The 14,912-nt window shown below is 40.5% G+C and overlaps 1 protein-coding gene and 1 pseudogene across 2 annotated transcripts in view; both read right to left on the bottom strand.

Annotated features, from left to right (window-relative positions):
- NRG1 (neuregulin 1) overlaps positions 1-14,912 on the bottom strand; it is a gene marked incomplete at its 5' end in the record, with an annotated part of 1,032,208 nt that overhangs the window by 540,277 nt on the left and 477,019 nt on the right. The gene's annotated exons all lie outside the window — the stretch shown is intronic.
- On the bottom strand, positions 5,619-6,376 carry LOC308608103 (transcription factor Spi-C-like; annotated as a pseudogene). The gene has a single exon. The product of its transcript is annotated as a transcription factor Spi-C-like (transcript).

Consider the following 14,912-nt stretch of genomic DNA (forward strand, 5'->3'; position numbering starts at 1 on the left):
TGAAGCAATAGCTGCTCAATTAGACAGACCACTGTTAGCATCAAGGGAGGCCCCATGGTGTCTCTTCAAACTGTGGCTACTTCATCACTCAAGGTGAAAATGGTAGAAAAATGCAACTTATCTCAAATTTGCTGTAAGTGGACAATTCCTGCCAAGTTGACATATGTAACTTTGCTTCCTCTGATGTCACCGGATAATATGACTCACTGCTGAAACACTGTTGACAGTAGAAAAAAGAAAAAAAAAATCTGTGGAGCCAAGGATAATATTACAAAAACAAGGAATGACAATGAGGCCATTTCTGCACATGTCTGCATTTCAATTGGCAAACCACAATCCGGAGATGTATAATATCACCGTGGCCAGCATCTAACCCAGGATTCTGTTCCCAGGTGTGAGCTTAGCACTCTGCCCATGGACCTCTGCAAATAATTACTAGCTTAAAAAAAAGAAAAGACTGCCACCCCACCTGGCCCCCTTCCCCAAGCAGTACATGAATATAGCAAATAAAGTGACTAAAATCAGCCTTTTAAGCAACTGCCCAGCATAAATCATTACTTGGCAAGAGGCTATAACATTTGTCTGTAATGGTTCTACACAGTATGACGTCCACTTCCAAGTAGATGTCTTGGTAAATATGGCATCAGAGACCATGCCTAAGGCAAAGCTGAGTGGAGATGAAATTCCATTTCAGAATGAAATAAGTAAGTTACTATGACCATCTGTGATCTCCTACACAAGCAAAGAGCTGACTGAACACATCTGCCATGTTATAAACCTATCGACTTGCAGATGCTTTAAAGGCAATGAATGAAACCTTAATTTCTTGGTATCTTTCATAGCCCCTACCATTGTAGGCACTCACTTACTCATTCAGGAAATATTGTAGGTCATGTACTAGATACCAGGCGCTATGCTAAGAGCTGTGATATAGAGGCTGTCTCATCTGATAGGGAGATTGCCCTCATAGATCTTATACTGTAGCTGTGAAGGGGAGAAATTATCAAGTAATCACACAATTACATAATTACACATAATACTACTTCCGTGATCTCTGAAGAACTAATTCCGTGAAAGGAATTACTCCTTTCTCTGTCCTTCAATAGTACTTTCTCGTGTATCTATTAAGCATTGACTAACGTCTGTTTTGTGTTATGAACTGGGTATGTATCTATGTCTTTTTAGATGGCAATCACTCAAGAATAGGGCCACATCTTTGTGCTTCTCAGCACCTTGCTCCTCCCATACCTTCTCTCCCACTACCTACCCCTGCCTGGGGCTCCTACCACCTGGCTTGCACAGAACTCCCTTTCCCCCCACAAAAATGTAGAAATAAAGCTGACCCACTCACTAGCTTTTCTGTGTGGGTCAAATTCATTTTATTTCTTATGCTTCCATTTATACATTGGGGCTAAGAATTTACCACTAGCCTCTTTGGGGCACTGTAACTCGAAGAATGAAATGGAGAGTCTCAGTATAAAGGCAGCAGGATATAAGGGCCCCTGAGAGGCAAAGCAACCAGCTTAACCACTGGTATGGGAAAAGGAACAATTTTACTGGACTCAAGGATCTAAAGTTGTATCAGTGCTGGTTGATATCCATACCCAGTCTTTGATAAACCGAGATAATAAAGGCAAGGCAGTGGGTTTTTCATAGGCTAAATTTATTCAACTTATGTTGAGATTATCTTTCCTAAAATGCCCCTTTTTGTGACATAATGGTAACAATGGAGTTTTAAAAATGTTTTACTTGTTAAAATCGAAATAAAAGGCAATCTATATCAGTCTCTTCCTTTTTTTCTTTGGAGATTTTACTGTCCCATAAAATTTAACTATCTGGGAAACACTGGCTTAGGGTGTCTGCTTTCATTGGCTGGAACAGCGCACAGCCAAAGTCAACCCAGATAGTCAAGCTCATGTCGGGAGGCAGCTTATTGGCTGGTGTGTTTCATGAGGACAGCAAGATCCAAGGAGGTTCAGAAGATAATTTTCTTGGCAGAAAGCCTTCTAAATTCAAAGATAGATGTTTTCAGCCTCTCCCTTGGTTGAATTTTTCTTTTTTTCACATGGAGACGGTGAAACTAGTGTTTTCCATAGTGTTTACAGCTGATGGCGTGATTATAAGTGAGGTTAAAAGAGTAAAGGAAAAAGGGATGTAGAATAGGGAAACCAAGAGAAGGAAGACATGAAGGCAACAGAACATACAGAATGAAGAGTGATTAAAAGGTTGAGGTGGGGTAAAGTGAGAAAATAAAAATAAGAAGAAAAACAAGAAATTCACTCACACACACACACACACACACACACACACACACACACACATTCACACAGTTGCCATTGCCAGTTACAGGAGCCAGTGGTTCATAAGTTCTATGTTGCCACTGATTTCTCTTTACTTTAGTTGCTGAAGGACAGAAAACCAAGCCTGCAATTTAACCAAAGACTTCTTAGCATAAAAGGAAGATCTTCGGCTTTGTCAATCACACAAGAGCCAAAGTCAAGGCCAAGAACCCTAACATGAATTCTATTCCTGACATACCAGTGTCTTCACCTTTGCTAACTATGTCTGTCTTCTTCCAGGACTGAGGAGATTAGTTAAGATGGAGTAGTTATACACTTCCAATTGTGACCCATTCTTGGGGACAAAAGAGGATTACATTTCTGGAGCTCTCCTTCCTAAACTACTGGTGGGGAGAGGTAGCAGTGGTGGTGAGCAAAGCAAAAGAAAAGAAAACCCAAACCATGTTTGCTCCTAAGCCTCATCTCACCTGCCAAGGGTGAAAGGAGTTATTAATACAGTAGCATAGATGCTTATTCATGTTCTTCCCAGGTTTTACATCCCCAGAAAACTTCCCTTCCACTTAGAAACAAAAGCCTGCCCATGTTTTGATGCCCAGATCATCAAATACTGTAATATAGTCTTGTGGGTTCCCACTACCCTTTACCAAACAGTGTAGTGTCACTTTAAGAGTTGGAAACTCATCTCTGTTTCAGAATTCAGCACTTTCACACACACCAAGAAGATCTGAGGGATAGTGCATGTAGGGTGTCCAATGACGAAGGAAAAGTTCCTGCCATTTGGGCCCATTAGCTGAAAAACGGGAACTTAGAACCATTTCCCTTCCTGTCTCACTTCCCTTAGAGCTTAACCACCTATTGGATAAATATGGCAGGTCCATTGGTCATTCCATTCCCCCTCCACTTGCTTTTCTTTTAGGGGAGAAATAAATCTTTCTGTTCAGAGGATAAGCATTGCCTTGCGGTTTCCAGTCTAAGTTAAGCTACATTTGGAAGTTGGAAGTGACCCTCAGGCCAAGAGCCACCGTGAACAAAGGATCTTGTTCACAAACCCTGTGATGTGGCTGGGTCGTATTGCATTCTTCCTCACCCTGCGGTGGCAGTGAAGTTCAATGCCCATGTAGTAAAGATTTTACCCAGCAGGTGGGAGTAATTACACACAGCACATATTTCTAGGCAGCAACTTTCTTCCAAATTTATAATCCAGAAGAGCATAGTAGTAAATCCCACAATTTTTTTTGAACGCTGAATTTGCTAACCCACTCTCCAATTCACAAAACATATATGGTTAGTCATAACTCAAGAGTCTTGAGTTTATCTCAGAACTCAAGTATGGCTGAAGAAGAGAGTAATTGGCAAATACGTCCCATGGAACTGAGACTTCTTATTACCATTTCTGTTATATGTTCTGTTTTATCTTTCAGTTACTTTTTAAAAATGTCATTTACCTGAGGTACTTCTGTTCTTAGAAAATTTTTTCACACTTAATTTTTAGTCTGAAAATACAATGGTTTTTTTCCCATGACTTTTGCTGCGTTGTCACTGTGCCCCTTAGCCAAATTTATATCTATGCTTATGAAACACTAACTCAACTGAATCCCAGGTGAAACACTTACACACTCTCTCACAAAACGGAGATGACCGATCCATTCACTTCTGGTCCAAATATTTCAGCAATCTTCAGGTATAGATTAGGTTGCCAACATGATGACAGTTGATATATTTTCTGAGATCCAATATTTCTTTCACATCAATTTAGAGACACATGCCTAGAGTTTATAATGGCAATGAAATTAGTAGCTTAAGGAATATGCTTTGCATTGTGCTGCATATTTGAATTGGTCGTATTCTTATTCCCTTAGAGTGAATCCAGCTTGCCCATGGGAGCCGAGGCCTGAATAACACATTCTGTGGGTATCTGTGCTTTGCCTTGAGAATTCTTCCAGCCCACCCTTCCTTACCCCACTCTCTCTCCAAACTTGGCTTCCACAAGATGTCTCCTAGGAGAAGAAATACACACTCTTCCTCTGCCAGACTCATATACTTCTTTTTTTTTTTTTAAGTTTTTACTTTTTACTTTTTATTTATTTATTTTATAGAAATATAGTTGATTTACAATATTAGTTTCAGATGTACAGTATTATATTAGTTTTAGGTGTACTACATAGTGATTCAGTATTTTTCTAGATTATACTCTATTCAAAGCTATTATAAAATATTGACTATATTCCCTGTACTGTATATTATACCCTTGTATCTTATTTATTTTATACATAGTAGTCTGTACCTTTTAATCCTCCACCCCTATCTTGCCCCCTCCCTCCTTCCTTCCCCCCACTGGTAACTAATTTGTTCTCTATATCTTTAAGTCTGTTTCTATTTTGTTATATTCATTTGTTTCAATTTTTAGATTCCACATATAAATGATAACATACAGTATTTGTCTTTCACTCGCTGACTTATTTCGCTAAGCATAATACTCTCCAGGTCCATCCATGTTGTTGCAAATGACTAAATTTCACTCTTTTTTATGGCTGCGTAGTACTCCTTTGTTTGTATTTGCCACATCTTCTTTATCCATTTATCTGTTGGTGGACATTTAGGTTGCTTCCATATCTTGGCTATTATAAATAATGCTGCTATGGGAGTTCCCTGGTAGTCTAGTGGTAAGGATTCTGTGCTTTCACTGCAGAGGCCTGGTTCAATCCCTGGTTGGGGAACTGAGATCCCACAAGCTGTGTGGTGTGGCCAAAAAAAAAAAAAAAATGCAGCTGTGAACATTGGGGTGCATATATCTTTTCAAATTAGTGTTCTCATTTTCTTTGGATGTATATCCAGGAGTGGAATTGCTAGATCATATGGTAGTTCTAGTTTTAGTCACTGAACTTTTTAAAGCCATGAATGTAATTTAGCAGGAACACTATCACAGGCAATCATTTTTTTGTTTTGTTGCTAAAGCTGTTGGACACATGTTAGAGGGTTTTTTTTTTGTCTGAGTGTATGACAGGAAAATAATGTTTAAATCAATATGGAAATCACAGTATCTCCACTAGCATTATTAATCTAGAAGGAAGTATTACATAGACAATAGTAAAAGGAAGGACATTTAGTCTATATTTTCAAATGGGACTTGATCATTTTAAAGTTGTTCACTGGCAAAATTTTTCAACAAGTTAGTATAGATTATATGCTACTTCATAAAAGAGAGCAATAATGAAGTCTGGGTTTTTTGTTTTGTTTTTCAGTATTTGCTTTCAGAGAAAAATCCTAAAACTTGTAGGGATTTCTGATGCCAGAAAATTTTGATATATAAGAGTATATTTAGCCATCAGGGTGACTTAGATCATGGTAATTGGTGAATGTATAATTATAACTTGCATTCCAGTTATTTAAACTGAGATATCCTTGATCAGGTTGAACATACTGTGAGTTGAAGATCTCTTCCTCCAAGAAATAAAATGGAGACAGTCTTTGGAGAATGGCCTCACTGAACTGGTAAGTTAACTTTCTCTGGATTTTGATGACTTCCTCAGTTCCTCCATAATTCCTCGGTGCTCTGGCCATTTTCTGGTAAGTCATGGTCTTCTGGTTGCCTTTTCTTTTCCCCCAAAGTTGGGCAAGTTTTTCATTGTTTTTTGATACAAACCGAAAGATGTCTTTGGTTTGATCCATCCACTGACTACAAAATGCCATCTCGGGATTACACAGGGATTCATGAAGGTATTCAAACAGTCGGAGCTTCTTCCTACCTTTTCCTCCCTTTTGCTGGAGAAGAGTAGTTTGCACCAGCTGGTTTTCAGGGATGTTCTGCAGAGACTGATGAATATTTCCTTCAAAACAGAGGTCCGCAGCATTGTTCTATATAAATATATTACTGTTCTCCAATTGTAGACCAGTTCCTCTGTGGGCAGCACACCATAGCTGCTGGAATTTCCTCTGACATGAGAACAGTGGTTGATGAAAGCCAGGTCATTTTTGTAATTTGAGGAGTACTGAAGATCACCAGTTGAATGTTGCCTCAGTACTTCAAAAACATCTTCAAATGCTTGACCCAGCTTGTCTTGTTCAACACAAGCCATGCTTCATTAATAAATTGACAATTCTGTCCATCAGAGGCCAATCTAACATTTCCAGACTCATCTTCTTCTTTATCTGCCCCATGATACTTCTTTGGGCATTTAATAATTCAGTGGAGAAAATGGATTCTTCTATGGTGCTAGCTTTTTTCAGAATATTTAAGGTGTTAGCCAAAATCACTGCTCTCCTGTTACTGCATTCCATTCCAACTCGTCATGAAAGAGTTGATCTCCAAAAATATATATTACGGAATCATAATTGCAATACAGGGTGATTCATTCCATTATGATTATTAGCACTATTATATTAAGATTACTCAGATTAATTTCCCTCCTAACCACTGTAATAATGTAAGCTCTTTTTGGCAAAGGATATTATGTAATGTATTCAGTTATCCTAACTATCACACAGATTCTATATTTTTCATCAACCAAGTATTTATTTTAAAAATACTTGGAATAATTTTAGAGGAAATCATTCTATTCCCAATTGCCACATACAGGCTGAATTTTTTTTAACCAATGGACGTAGTTCAGCAGTTAAAGTTTATAGTCCTACACAATGCTGGCTAAGCTACTCGTTTTGCTGCTACTGATGAAAATGCTGAGAAGCGAAGATCAACGCTGCTTTTACTGCTTATACAACTCAAAAGTTGGTCCCAAGGAAGGCTTCTGTGTATTGGCCATTGTTCTCCTCTCAATAGGTGTGAATCGTGGCAGATGAAGGGACAACAGCTCCCTCTGGCCCATGGGTAAAGCACCACTGACCCCTGCCAATCTCCTCTGCAGGAGGAGTGAGTGTCTATCTAGGGTGGTATGTCTTGGATGGATGGATTTCACAGTCAGGATGGATGTGACAGGGAAGCTTTTTTCTGGGCTCATACCTCAGTACTTTAACTGTGCTCTCCTTCCTACCCACACCCTTAGCTCCCAACCATTCCAGCAGGGATGGCCTCTCACGTTTCCTCTTTCCTGAGTCCATGATGTTAGGAAAAACTGGAGTGTTTCTATGTCGATACCTACCTAGGGAGGGGGGCAGAGATGGGGGTTTCTCTCTTACTGGCTTATCTTCTCTGAAGATCCACTCAGTGCAGTAAGTGTACGTGGTGGGGAAAGGGGAGGGGGGAGCAGGTGCTCTATCGTCTATCGGCCCATCTTATTCTGTTTTACTTAGGGACACACGTTTCATTCTGCTGGTCAGCTTGTGAAAATCAGTTTAAAGTGATGCCTGCTTGGTGATCTGTTTTGAGGTAAAGCATATGTATCCTCTGAACTGAACAACCAAGAGGAGAAAAATACAACTATATTTTGTTGGAGAAGAATGCCCACTGACACGCTGACAGTTTCTTTACCAATTTTTTTTTTATCTCACTCCCTCATTTTTGGCAGGAAACATACGACATCCCCACAATGAATAAATACAGAGCCTAAGTGTATCCTGGGGATCAGAGCATCAGAAAGCCATTATCACCCCGAGGTCTGAAGGGGTAACCCACTGAAACTGTAGCTGTAAGTTAGAAGGCGGCATCCGACAGGAGCTGTGGCCCTCAGAAGAGGAATCAGTTACTGCCAACCTTGACCAGGTAAGGAGCATTCATGGGGAAATGAACACCTAGGATTCTCTCCTTCCACCCTACAACCTCCTGCCGGTGCCTCCCTTTGAGGAAACCCAACTTGAAGACAGAGGGCAAGGGAGTCTGTTGATGCCAGCATCCCAGGACACAGAGTTTGGGGGAGCCAGGCGGACAGTGTATGAGAAAGAGCAAATGGGGATCAGTCAACATGTAGACAGATCTTCAAGAAACAAGCCAGGGGCTTCCCTGGTGGTCCAGTGGTAAAGAATCCTCCTTCCAATGCAGGGGACGCGGGTTCCCTCCCTGGTCGGGGAACTAAGATCCCACGTGCCGCGGGGCAACTAAGCCCGTGCGCCACAACTATTAAGCTCGTGCACCTCAACGAGAGAGCCGTGTGCTGCAAACTACAGAGCCCACGCGCCCTGGAGCCTGTGCCAGGGCTCCAGGCACAGGCTCCAATAACTAGAGAAGGAAAACCCCGCACACCACAACTAGAGAGAAGCCTGCAGGCCACAACGAAAGATCCCGCATGCCTCAACGAAGATGCTGCATGACGCAGCTAAGCCCTGACACAGCCAAATAAATAAATAAATAAATAAATGAGAAAAATTTGAAAAAGATAAAAACAGAAAGCAAAGAAACAAGCCACACACACTCCCCTGTTCAAACTATAATTAACTTTCAAAGCACAATTCAAGCATAGCCTCTTGGGAGCTTTTCCTGGTAACTCCAGTTTTTACTGATTTCCCTCTTATTTGAATTTATAGCACTTAAAGCTTGTCTTGGTGTTTCTCTCTATACATATAATGAAAGGCAGCTCGAAGCTGACATCTGAAATACTTCTTTTTGCAGTATATTGAGGCTTGGTTAGAGGCTATATTGATGAACAGTTATTTTATATTTAACAGTGTTGCTCCTTTAAAACATTAGTAACTCCATATCTTAGCACTTTAAACAAAACTTCTGAACTTCCTAGCCCAGTGGGTGCTTCAATGTTCATCAGCTTTATTCTCTGAACACTAATTTATTAATGGCCTCTTAGAGCTGGTTCCAACCCTGAATGTGAAGAAGTGAGGATATAGCCCTTGATCTCAGGAGCTTCTATTTTTTCTTTCCATTCATGAATTTACTCATTTGTCCAACAACATTTTAGTGTGTACCTATTATGTGCCCAAAACTGTGCTAGGCACTGCAGTTCCAATGATGACAGGAAGATAGACCTGGGAGGGAGAAGGTATCCAAAAACAATTTTAAAAGCATCACAGGAGCAAGTGTAAAACTGCAACTATGATGACTGCAAGAAAAACAAGGCTATGGAGAGCACTGAGGACAAAGAACAGAGGGAACTGACTTAGGGACGTGAGAGAAGGCTTCCCTGAGGACAGGGTCATTAGTGTGAATCCAGAAGAATAAGAGTTAACTAGATGACTGCTAGGGGGCACTTTATAACCACAGGGAACAGCAAAGCCTGTCTCCAAAGAGAGGATGGCAAGGAAGGGGACCTAAGGAGGACACCAGTGGGTTAGGTGGATACAGTAGGAGACTGGGAACAGAGGCAAGGGCCAGGAACTGCCTGCTGGGGAAGTGTTGGTAAGGATCCTGATCTTCATATCAAGAGTAGTGAAGTTTGGGATTAACAGACACACACTACTATATATAAAGTAGATAAACAACAAGGACTTACTGTATAGCACAGGGAACTATATTCAATATCTTGTAATAACCTATAATGGAAAAGCTTGAAAAAATATACATTATAGCATTATGTTTTTTATATATATATATATATATATATATATATAAATTAATCACTTTGCTGAACACCTGAAACTAACATAACTTTGTAAATCAACTACATTTTTTAAAAATAGAGGGAAAAAAACATAGCTCATGCATATATAACTTTATAACACAGTTATAAACTCTTCACTCAACAAAATTTTTTTCCATACAGCAGTCTAGTGATGAAATGAAAAACCTGAATTCTTTTCAATAAAAACATGTGCAATTGAATATTTTTTAAAAAAAGTAGTAGTGAAAAGCCATTGGGGGGTTTAGGCAGTGGACTAGGCCATAGTGGGAGAAAGAAGGAGAAGCAGATGAATTTGAACGACATGGGGGAGATAAGATCAATAAGGCCTTGGTGAATCATTGGATATAAGGAAGTAAGAAATATACAGTGAGAAAGTATCACACATCAGTAAAACGGATGAGGAGCTAGTCATTGAGACAGGAAATGCTAGGATAGGACCAGATATGACAGGAGGGGGAGAACACAGTGACATACAATGTGCTATACCATAGTACTACAAGGGTTATAACAGCTTATATAAAAAGATGTGGTGGAAGCCAAGAGGGGTGAGAATCGCGGTCAATACAGTGTTTTTATAGCGAAGGATATGCCCAGCGGTATGACCACTGTCTTATTTAATAAGCGCTAAAGCTAGAATATCTATAGATATAAAAGACTTAACGTGATTTCTAAAAACAGTCCATTTAATTCAAGATCATATAGTAGGTATAAGCTAGGAAAATATGGGAATGTGTTCCTCTCCCTTTGCACTTGGAAAAATGGAGATTTACAGCAGTTAATAACCTGACCAGTGTCATATACTCTTGAGTCAGCAGAAATGTAAAGGGAGAAAAAATCATCAAGTCTCAAAGAGCTGGAAGGAAATTTAGAGATCATTTGACCCAGCCCCTTCGTGGGCCAAGAGTAGAAATTTTTGTCAAGGTTTGATAGGTAGCAACAGAGGTGTAACTAGAACGCAGTTGTCTTGACTCTCAGTCCAGCATTGCTTTTTCTCACTCCCGCACATAAACTGAGTTTCAAGCTAATGCTTCATTGCTCAAGGATTTGGCCTCTCCCAGTAGCCAAAGAATCCTATTTGAAAGTGGTGGATAGCAAAAAAGCATCATGGAGCAATTGAGGCCCAGCTATGCTAGGTGAAAACGTAGGCGGATGTGAACTTTGGCAAGTCCATGAGGACCACATATGAGAACAATTACAACAACTCCCTGTGATCTCAATTTCTTCACCTATAAAATGCGATCGTTGTGAATAATTATGTTCTTCTTCTATGAAATTATGGTTCTATGTATGATTCTTCCAACATCTTAATACCCCGCTGGACTTGGGAAAATAACTCTACCTTTCATTGTTTGCAATATGTTTCCTGGTGAAAGGGAATATGTGCTGGTTTTTATCATTGAACATATTTTCATGTTTAAGCTCCAGAGAAAGTGAGAGGAAAGCATAAAACAGGAAGCATCTGTATTTTTAACTGGCAGAGCAAGTGGAATTTGATGTGACTTCAATATTTTTCACTGCCTTGTATTCACAGATGGCTGGAATTCAAAAGTGCTTTACATAAGAAAATGGGTGGAAGCTGGTAAGAAGACCTTGCAAAGAGAGGAAGGAAGGAAAGAGGGAAGGAAGAGGGAGGGAGGGAGGGAGGGAGGGAGGACAGGAGTCAAGATGGGTGTGGGGAAGGAGGAAAGCAGGAAGATTATGAATACCCCCAGGTATTACTAATCTACCACTGGAGGGAGAAATGGGAGCGCAAGGAAGGGAGAAGGAGGGGGAGGGGAAGATCGAAGTGGAGGAAGAGGAGGGAAGGAGAGAGAGAAAGATGGCAAAATGGCGCTGACTTTCCTCGGTACGGTCTAGAGATAGGGCTTTGGTTCCGAGCTAGCTGACCCACTTGGAAGTCTCGATTCTTCCATGGTTTGCTGACTGAGCAGTCTAAATTACACAGACTTCCATTCTCCTCATCCAAAAGATGAAGCAGCCAAGAGAGAATGAGAGACGTGTTTCAGGTGAACAAAGCTTCACCAAAGAACATGCTTGCTGTTTGCGCAAAAGCACATGTTCAGTAGGACTTGGTCCCAACACCTGGATTGAAGCACATCATGTATATCATGCTGCCTCGGAAGGAAGCTCTGCAGCCAGGGTGGCTGTTTGATCCCTAGAACGAAATGGTTACTATGTTCTCCCATCCTACTCTTCAGACCACCCATGGTCTTCTGGTTCTGGTGTTCTCTTAGATAGTTTTTCACATCTGCTGAAGAATACTACTACCACTTTCTTCCTTCATGTACCCATGGATTCTGAAGCTTTCCAACCTTAAGGCTCTCTGAGAAGTCAGAAATGTATGTGGATTCAGATCCAAGGAAGATTCTTTTAGAGCTTTTCACTGGGTTTCTTGACTTACAAAACCAGCAGTATGCAATATTTTGCTATTGATGAGAGGATGTCAGGGAGTTGCTGGTTGGCTACAAATACCTAACAAATACTTTCTTTGCACACCTAAAATTACGAGTAGTAACGGCAGCTGGTAGACCACGGAGGCAAGAATTTGTATTTCTCTCACCCTCTTCCTCAACAGTACAACCTGGTATCTACTTCTTCTCTTTCTCTCCTTCTTTTCTAGATTTCGTCATCCTTTTCTTTATCAAAGAGTCAGTCTATGGCAGATCATGAAGGGAGGGCTGTCAATAGTGAGGGGAGAGGGAAAACATAAAGGATATAGTCACCCTCGGGTTGTTTCTTCTTCCTCTGTCAGGATACGGGAGGAGGAAGGGTAAGCTGGGACGAAGTGAGAGAGTGGCATGGACATATATACACTACCAAATGTAAAACAGATAGCTAGTGGGAAGCAGCAGCATAGCACAGGGAGATCAACTCGGTGCTTTGTGGCCAACTAGAGGGGTGGGATAGGGAGGGTGGGAGGGAGACGCAACAGGGAGAAGATATGGGGATATATGTATAGCTGATTCACTTTGTTATAAAGCAGAAACTAACACACCATTGTAAAGCAATTATACTCCAATAAAGATGTTAAATAAGTAAAATAAAAAATTGAGGGGGAAGAAAAAGCAATCTGTTGAGGCGTTTGATTAGAAAGCATGCTGGTCCTCCTTGGAACTAAGAGTGGACAAACAGCACTTCTGCCACACCATAGATTCTACTGAACTTTTAGAATTATGGGAAACCCCTGGCTCTCACATTTAGCCTCACGGGGGATGGAGAAACCCCTCTCTCTTAGTAAGTACCTGAAACCAAAATACATATACCTTTTCCCAAAGAATTATTGAATATGATTATTCTCTACCTTTGGGCAAATTTGAATGGGTTCTTTTACCTCTTCAAATTGTACACCAATTTTTGTGTGCAAGTGTATAGCAGGTGAATTTATTTAGATGGGGTGGTCATAGCTTTTTACCTGCTTAAAAGTTTTTTTGATCTAAAAGTAGATAAGTGGGAATTCCCTAGCAGTCTAGTGGTTAGGACTTGGTGCTTTAATTGCAGTGGCCCGGGTTCAATCACTGGTTGGGGAACTAAGATCCCACAAGCTGCGTGGCGAGGCAGGAAAAAAAAAAAAAGAGGAATAAAAGTGGATGAGCAAACTTGCCTCACAGATTAATTAGTGCAAAGTGTGTTTTTTTTTTGTGGGCTGACCTGTGGACTTAACTGGGACAATTGCTTCTGGATTCCAAAAAACTCACTTAAAATCTGCTTTGAAACATAGTATTTTCTCATAAATTGGAGATGAACTGTATTACCAGAAATCGTTCTGCATAAATTGATGTGTGGACTACAGGCAGCAAAGCAGTTTACTATTTAAAGAAATCTTATGGGAAATTATCTCCTATTCATTGATCACCCCCTACATTATCTGAGTTATGAATTAGACATCCTTAAAATAGAGTACCTACACATGACTAAAACTAGGGTTTTGTGTCTTTTTCAAACATGTTTCTTTTATCCATTCATTTATTTTTAAAATTAAAAGTTAAACTTGGAATATGTGATAAAGCCATCGGGGTTTCTTCAGATATCAGGGCCACCAGTGTCCCCTACAGCTTGTAAGTCTCCATCACCAGCACCCGAAGTGAAGATCTATGTCCATATAAAAAAAACATGACTTTGAAAAAATAGCGTTTCCTTTCTACTTAGTAAGCAATGTTTCTCTCTGATGGAATGTCTGAACACTACATGAACAATTAAGATTGTTAGGGTGCAAAAGGTTATTTGAATGTAGCTGTAGAGTTCTCTGGATACAAAATAAATAGCTAACTTACAAATAATTAGAGTCTTATTTTTAAATTTAGCTTCATGGGGCCTAGCTCACTGGTAAGGCGTTTATAGATTGGGTTAGAAGTATCCATTTCTCTCCCCTCTTCCCTACTTCCTTTAAGTGTTTCCCTCCCTCACTGGAAATACTGCAGAAGGCTTGGTGCCCATAGAGGGGACTTCACGGATGATCTCTGAAATCCTGTCCAACACTGAAATTCTGTGAATGTCACCCAAAGGCGCTGGTCCCCACAGGAGGAATATTAAAGTCTGGGGCCTGAAAACTAAGTCTGGCTTCAAATCTCCTCCTGCTTTTCCAGCTCATACTGGCTGCTGCCAGGTCCTCCAGCCCAGGTTCCTGATTCCAGCTGCTTCACCTGGCGCTCTCCTTTTCATTTCTTGCCCACTTCCCCAGCAAGTATTGACACTCAGGTTTCTGATCCTCAGGGGTCCTCCTGTCCACCACGCACATTTTCCTTTGAAGTCATGCTTCCTAGGCTCTCATTTACTGGGCTCTAGTGCCTTCCCCTGGCCTGACTTCAATACAGCTCTAAACTATACCTGACCCCACCTCCCCTTCCCTCAACCCCAGACTTGCCTTCCTGATCCAAACCTTCTTTTGACTTGCAGAATCATGTACTAATAGCCCTTTTACCTGGGAAGTTATTTTATTTCATGCTGTTTCATTTATATCTACAGGTTTTATTTTAGTGCAAATGACAGCCTGATTCTTAGCTTCTCTGTTGAGGCCTTTTTGCTTTCTCTAAGATATGTTCCAGGATTTCCATCCAGGGAGCCTCCAGACATGTCAAGAAATAATATACCCCAATCTCTAATTCTTAGAGATATCTATGGGCTATGAATATGCCATTTTCCCCCTTGATACCTG

Source organism: Mesoplodon bidens (genome assembly GCF_964165515.1).
Source record: "Mesoplodon bidens genome assembly, chromosome: 20".
NCBI classification, from domain to species: domain Eukaryota; kingdom Metazoa; phylum Chordata; class Mammalia; order Artiodactyla; family Ziphiidae; genus Mesoplodon; species Mesoplodon bidens.